Source organism: Myotis daubentonii, chromosome 3 (assembly GCF_963259705.1).
Source record: "Myotis daubentonii chromosome 3, mMyoDau2.1, whole genome shotgun sequence".
Lineage (NCBI taxonomy): Eukaryota > Metazoa > Chordata > Mammalia > Chiroptera > Vespertilionidae > Myotis > Myotis daubentonii.
In genome coordinates, this window is record NC_081842.1 from 191,907,418 (window position 1) to 191,914,720 (window position 7,303).

Below are 7,303 nucleotides of genomic sequence, written 5' to 3' on the forward strand. Positions count from 1 at the left end.
ATCAAAGTGGAAAAAAGCAAGATGGGTATTTGATTACAGGAAGTTAAGATTATGTACATGTTGTTTTTTTTTTAAATATACTTTTATTGATTTCAGAGAGGAAGGGAGAGGGAGAGAGAGAAACATCACTGGTGAGAGAGAATCTTTGATTGGCTACCTCTTGGGGATCAAGCCTGCCACCCCACGTGTGCCCTGACTGGAAATTGAACCCTGACCTCCTGGTTCATAGGTAAATGCTCAACCACTGAGCCATGCCGGCAGCGCAAAAAAAGTTTTCTTTGCCCCTCTTTGGGTTCCTGGCTGGGTCTGAAATTAGACTGACAAAGACACATTAACAGGAGAAAAGCATACACATGGGAGTGTTTCTAAAGAAATGAAGACTGGAAGAGGTTGTAGAGAAATATGATAGGTTAGAGGATATGAGGGAAGTGTAACTGGAGGAAACAGGCCTGTGGTTAGGATTCTTCTGGGAGTCCCTTTGTCTTTGGAGATAAGGGTGGTAACTTTCCTCTGGGTATGACCCGTCTTTAGGGAGAACGGAGTGGGCAGCAGGAATGGGACCAGGTGTTGGTCTGGTGGGGTCAGACCGACCTGGGTTCAGCAACCTCACTACTTGGGTTCTGGCTAGGAAAGAATTCGGAGCCAGGACTCCAACTATAAGAGAACATTTATTTATAAAACCACAGCAGTAATTCAGAGAAAAAAAATGGAAACACATTAATAGAAGTAAAGGAAGGGTCCTTGGAGATTGGGAGTGAGGAAGGGAAGGGTAAGGAGCTGGGAGCACGGGGAGGAGGAGGGAAGGGCTCAGGCTCCCAGGGGAAGAGAAGAGCACACTGGGCTCTCTGCCCTAAGGGTTTCAAGGGTGGAGATTTTAGGCGACGTCCCAGGGGAGGATCTCAGTAGAGTATTCAGCAGTTTTCCTGGTGAGTCCTTTCAGGGTCTAGGTCTCCACTGATTGATTGGGGGTCATTATCCAATGCCTGGTCCTGAGGGCAAGCAGCCGTGGCTGGGTTTGTTGCTTTTCTGGGCCTGGAGCTGAAATACAACTGAGGCCTAGATACTATCTCTAGGGAGGAAAGGGTGTCCAAACCGCATGACCACCATATGCTAGGGGAGGAAAAGTCGCCCTGGGGGTGAGGTCCCACCCTGCAGTTGTCCTTTGCTGGGCACCTGGGGCTTTCCACCTGGTGGCCTTCTGTGCCTGGCCCTTGTCCTTGCTCTGCACGTGTCTGTCTAACTGCCTAAAATAGGGTGAGGGTAGGGAAGGTCAAAGTGACTTTCCTGTTTTCTCAAATTCCTTCAGTTTAAAATATTCAGTATGCCAAGGTGCCATATTTTGGGGTAGCATGTTCTGAACCCCACTGTGCTAGGGTGAAGGACTGCGGCATGGAAGGGTTACAGAATGTTACAAAATGTGCTAAGGGGAGGAAATGGGACATGAGAAATTGAATGTGCTGGGAGGGGGGACTGACATATGGAGGACTGTGTCAGGGTTAGGAACCATGGGGAAAAAAATGCTAGATTGTCTTAGAAAAACAATGTGTTATGATACGCTCCAGCCAGGTATGACTCTGTTTACCCCCCCCCCCCCTTTGTGCTTATGAACTTTCTATGAACTTCTAAAGTAACACTGTTGTGCTATAAAGGATCATACTGCACCCTTGATCTCTGCCACATGCTCCGAAGCTCCCAGAGGGGGAGATAGGCGCTGTGGTCAGCTGGCCAGCTTAATAAAGGCTCTTAAATTTAAATTCTGAGTCGATGGTCTATCTCGCTGAGCCAACCCATAACACCACTAGAAGCACAGTGATTAAGAGTGTGGCTCTTGCCCTAACCAGTTTGGCTCAGTGGATAGAGCGATGGCCTGAGGACTGAAAGGTCCCAGGTTTGATTCCAGTCAAGGGCATGTACCCTGGTTGCGGGCACATCCCCAGTAGGGGGTGTGCAGGAGGGAGCTGATCGATGTTTCTAACTCTCTATCCCTCTCCCTTCCTCTCTGTAAAAAAACAATAAAATATATTTTTAAAAGAAGAAAAAAGAGTGTGGCTCTTCTGGAGCCAGGCTGCCTGTGTTTGAATCCCACCTCCAACCCTTTCTGGCTTTGTGACTTGAGTGAGGCTCTTCAACCTAATCTAGGCCTCATTTATTTATAAAATCTATCCATATAAACGGCTAATATGCTAAGTGTCCGACCGTCTGGATTATGATGTCGAGTAGCAACACCTGGCTTCCTGTCCCTAGCAACGACTAGCCTCAGGTGGGAACACTTTACACTTTAACCAAATGTCTGTGAAGCGTTTTCACGTGCCTCATCTCATTTGATCCTCACAGAAGTCCTGGAGGAGGTAGATAGGAGACTCAGTGGAATCCTATTTTCTTTTCATCAGCTGGAAAACAGAGATTTAGAAAGCTTAGAAACTTGACCCAACTGAAAATAAGTTAGAAATGGTGGACCTTGAAAATGACTTCAGGTTTTCTCACTGTGCAGGATATAGTCAAACACTGCTGCAGTTAAATATTTTCCCTTTGTTCTCCTGTGTGATCTACAATAATAATCTGCTTCGTGTTGATATTTACTACTGTGATGCTGACAATTACCTGAAAGAGAAGTTGGGGTGCTTCACTGGGCTGGAAAAAGTTTAGCAGCATCAGAAAGCAGGTCTAATTAAGCAAGTTCGTTCTATATCTATAAAAGGGTAAGTTGACTTGCGCATGCATGACACATATAAAGCTCTCGGCACCAATCGCACATTTTTTAAAAATATATTTTATTGATTTTTTACAGAGAGGAAGGGAGAGAGATAGAGAGTTAGAAACATCGATGAGAGAGAAATATTGATCAGCTGCCTCCTGCACATCTCCTACTGGGGATGTGCCCGCAACCCAGGTACATGCCCTTGACCGGAATCGAACCTGGGACCTTTCAGTCTGCATGCCGACAACGCTCTATCCACTGAGCCAATCCAGTTTCGACGCACATGTGTGTTTTGATCTGTCATTGTCGATCATGAATTTGTTTGTTTTTGTTGACATTCTGAAGCTGAAAGAAAGTGGCGGCGTCACACGGAAGTAACAATGGTGACTAAATATGATTGTAATAGTGATCAGGTAGATATAATTCTCCCCATGTAACCAAAGTTGCCGTCATATTCAGAAACGAAGATGGAGGACCTCCTTTCAAAAGGGACTTGCTCATTCATTGTAAACCATATCCCAATTATCCGAGTGCCACTAAAATGAAACAAATCAGTATCCTGTTTCCTACATTAGATGCAATGACATATCCTGTTCTTTTCCCACATGGTGAAAAAGGCTGGGGAACAGGTATTGCATTAAAACGCAGAGACAACAGTGTAATCGACAATAATACTAGATTTAACGGATGATGCTGAAAAGGATAATTTTCCCATCGAATTTCTTAAAAGTATTACTTCTTCAGGAATGCTGTCTCATAAATTAGAATTGAAAGTAGGTGCAATCATCATGCTACTAAGAAATCTTAATAGTAAATGGGGTCTTTGTAATGTCACTAGATATATTATCACAAGATTTCAACCTAACATAATTGAAGCTGAAGTATTAACAGGATCTGCGGAAGAAGAGGTTGTTCTGATTCCAAGAATTGATTTGTTTCCGTCTGACACTGGCCTCAGTTTTAGAATAAGTTTAATTAATTTATCAGTCATTGTTTTTATCAATATTGTTTTTATATCATGTTTTTGTTGTTTCTATACCATATTTTTGTTGTTTTTATGTCACGTCTTTGTTGTTATATCATGCTGTTATTGTTTATTAATCAATTTATATATTATTTTTATATACATTTTACTAATTTTCTTTCATCTCTGACACTTCTATTACAGAGAAAGGGTGAATAGTAATATTAAAATATTTCTTCTAATTAATTTCCTTTCAATGTGCACGAATCTGTGCACTGGGCCACTAGTAGAGATAATAATAGAACCTATCTATAGGATTCTTAGGATGAATAATTCTGTAAAGTGCTTATAACTGTGGTGGGAGAGATTAAATACTACATATGTGACTTAGAAAATAAATCTATTCATCCATTTGCTGCACAAATATACGTTGTCGATGTGCCAGACATTGATTTGGGGTCATGGAATCCATCAGAGAACAAGTTAGGTGAAGTCCCTTCCTCACAGAACTTCCATTGTAGGAGGAGAAACATACAGCAGTCAGATTAATGTATGCTATAATCAGGAAGTAGATTGTGTTCCGAAGAAAAATAAAGCCGGTTAAGCCCTAGCCCGTTTGGCTCAGTGGATAGAGCACTGGCCCGAGGACTGAAGGGTCCTGAGTCAGATGTGCGGGAGGCCACCAAGAGACACCTCGCCGTTTCTCTGTCTCTCCCCTTCCCCCCACTCTCTCTAAAATCAATGGGAAAATATCCTCGGGTGAGGATTAACAAAAACAAACAAATAAAGCCGGTTAAAAGGATAAACGATGATGCGGTGGGTCTGGAACTGCTCTATACAGGATGGAGTGTATCAGGAGATAAGTTTGTATGCGGCCCGAAGAAGGAAGGGGCATGAGCCTTGGGCCCAGGGGAAGGAGGGGATGGTGTGTGTGATCGGATTTGCATTTAAATAAAGAGCCTGTTAAGTTCGGAGATTAGCAACTGAGAACCTCCAACAAATTGCGCCAGGTTGGATACTAGTCACAAAATTAAGCAGGAAATACAGCACACGAGTAAAAGCCAGTTTCTACTTTTTAACTTTGGGAAAGTAGCCTCGTAAAAACGAGGCCTCAAAAAATTGAGTAAAAACTCATAACTGTTCCTCTCCACGGAAATCTTTAGTAAAAGGCGAAAGATTTATGCGATCTGAAGAGAAACCAGAGTATGCCCGCCGCCCTCCGCCCGGAAGGCTTAGAGCACGCTCACCCCCAGCTCAGTTACGGTGGCCGAGGGCCCGCGGGCCCGCGCCCCGCCCGGCGTTTGCAGAGACCCTGCCTTCCTCACAGCGGCGTGCCCGGCGGCAGCGGGAGGTTCCCGCGGGTGGGAGTCCGCGCGGGGACTGGTTTCGTGGTGCACGATGGGTATGCAAATCACAGGCCGCTCGGGGCGAGGCCGCGACACCAGCTGCCCTCGCGGGGCGGCGCCGTCGGACCCGGGGCGGCAGCTCTTCCCCCTTCTCTGCGGGTCCGCCGGGAACCGCGCCCGGTTTTCGGGGGAAGAAAGGGCGCTTCCCGCCGGGGCCGGGCGCCTGGTTCCTTATGGGGCTGGGATGAAGTAAGTCCCCATCGTTGAGGTTCAGTCCGAGCCTTCCATACCCGCAGGGACCCCACAGCTGTAGGGACAGAAGCGGAGACCGTCCCGCACAGACATTAGGGGCAGTGGGGCCAGGGGAGAGGCGCAGCGCCAGCACCCCCGAAGGAGGCGGCATCCGAGGTGTCCGAAGCATAGTCCGGTCAAGGGGAGGGCACCGTGCTCCAGCCCGGGGAATGGGTGTGAAATTGGGGAGGTGAGGCAGCCCCGGTGCAGCAGGGCGTCTGAATGCGGGCGTGTGTGCAGGGCGCTGCCCAGGGCTGGGGTGACGGCGGAGGCTAAATGGAGTTGGGCCTGGAAACAGCGCGGATTTTATCTTGTCAGTGATCGGGAGGGGTGAGGGTGTTGAAGTCGGAGTCTTGTGAGGTGCCACCCAGGTTGCACTGCCCTGCAAGCTCGGACGTGTCCCAGAGACCGGATGTGGTCAGCGCCCCAGGACTGACCACTGCAGTGGCCGTGGAGCTCCCTGGCGGGGATCCCTTCAGCTGCAGCCACACCAGGACACACCCTTCATTCCACGTTTCAGGGTTTCTCCCTAAGCATGCAGTCACAGCAAAATCTTTCGAAAAAAGCTCACATCTATACAAACTACAAACACAGCACTTAGGAGATGCCAGGTCATTTCATTTTTTTTAAAAATATATTTTTACTGATTTCAGAGAGGAAGGGAGAGGGAGAAAGAGATAGAATCGTCAATGATGAGAATCACCGACTGGCTGCCTCCTGCACGCCCCCCACTGGGGATGGAGCCCGCAACCCAGGCCTGTGCCCTTTGCTGTAATCGAACCTGGACCCTTCAGTCCGCAGGCCGATGCTCTGTCCACTGAGCCAAACCAGCTGGGGCGCCAGGTCATTTCTTATTTTTTTTTTTTCAAAGGTAGAGATTTATTGAAGAACAAGTACAGACTCCCACGTGGGGAAGAGGAAAGAACTTCACAGCACAGACTCCCATGTGGGGAGGGGGAAAGAGCCCCTGTGTTTCCAGTTTTGGTTTTAGAGGTGCCCTATCATTTAAGGCCTCTGCAACCTCCCCGGGAGGGGCGTGTTTTCAACTCTAGATGCATCAACTGACTTTCCAGGCAAGGGCCCAGGATTTTCTTTTGTGGTGGGGCCGGGGCAGGGCTTTTGTTGACAGTCAGGCTTCAGGTAGTAATCTCTTTAGTTCTGTCTTGTCACCAACTCCTCTGGAAACCCCCTGGGGGATCTCTTCCATAGATTTCCTGGGATTTCTCATCACCACTCCCACCCCAATCAAAGACTTCAGGTCTGATGACCCTCTCTGATGACCCTCCAGGTACTCTCTCTCAACTGATTCTTCCTCCACACCTTCCAATTACATATATGTTCAACCGCTAATATGACGTCAGCCCCTGATGACCTCCAGGCTCTCTAAATCTAACATGCCAGAACACCAGCAGCTGCCTACTTCAAAGCATTCTTCCTAAAAATGTTAACCCAAGTCTAATCAAGACTCTGACTTACTGTCCAGTTTACAGGAAACGCAGGGGCAGAGGAACAGGCTAAACACCATCATGAGGAAGCACCAGCCAATTGCAGAACGTGGGGCCTTCTTGGTCACGTCAAATGTCAAACAAAAGTCATGGAAGGCAGCCTGCCTTTCTTTTATGTATGTATGTACGTATTTGTTTATTTCAGTCTGGTTTTCTTAAAAATAAAAAAAAAGAAGTCATGGAAAACATGAGGTGGGAACATTATAAGATACTGAAGAGATACAGGACCACTGTCATACACGATCCTTGATTAGTATATAGTTCAGGAGAAGAACCATCTACCCAAGACTTTTTGGGAAAATTTGAATGTGGAAGAGCATTAGATATTAGAGAATTATTTACTGGGTGGTTTTGTGGCTTTGTAGGAGACTATCCTGACGATTTGGAGAAGTTTGCTAAGTGTTTAGGTGAGAAGTATCAGGCTGCCTGTAATACACTTGGAAATGGTTCAGAAAAAAATCTCTTTTTCTACTAAACAAATGTGGCAAAGTGTTAACAT

The 7,303-nt window shown here is 46.6% G+C and overlaps 1 non-coding gene across 1 annotated transcript; it reads right to left on the reverse strand.

Moving 5' to 3' along the window:
• Nucleotides 1-4,753: 4,753 nt before the first annotated feature.
• On the reverse strand, nt 4,754-4,869 carry LOC132231996 (U5 spliceosomal RNA). Its single transcript, XR_009452160.1, has one exon. It is a non-coding gene; the product is annotated as a U5 spliceosomal RNA (small nuclear RNA).
• Between the last annotated feature and the right edge of the window lie 2,434 nt (nt 4,870-7,303).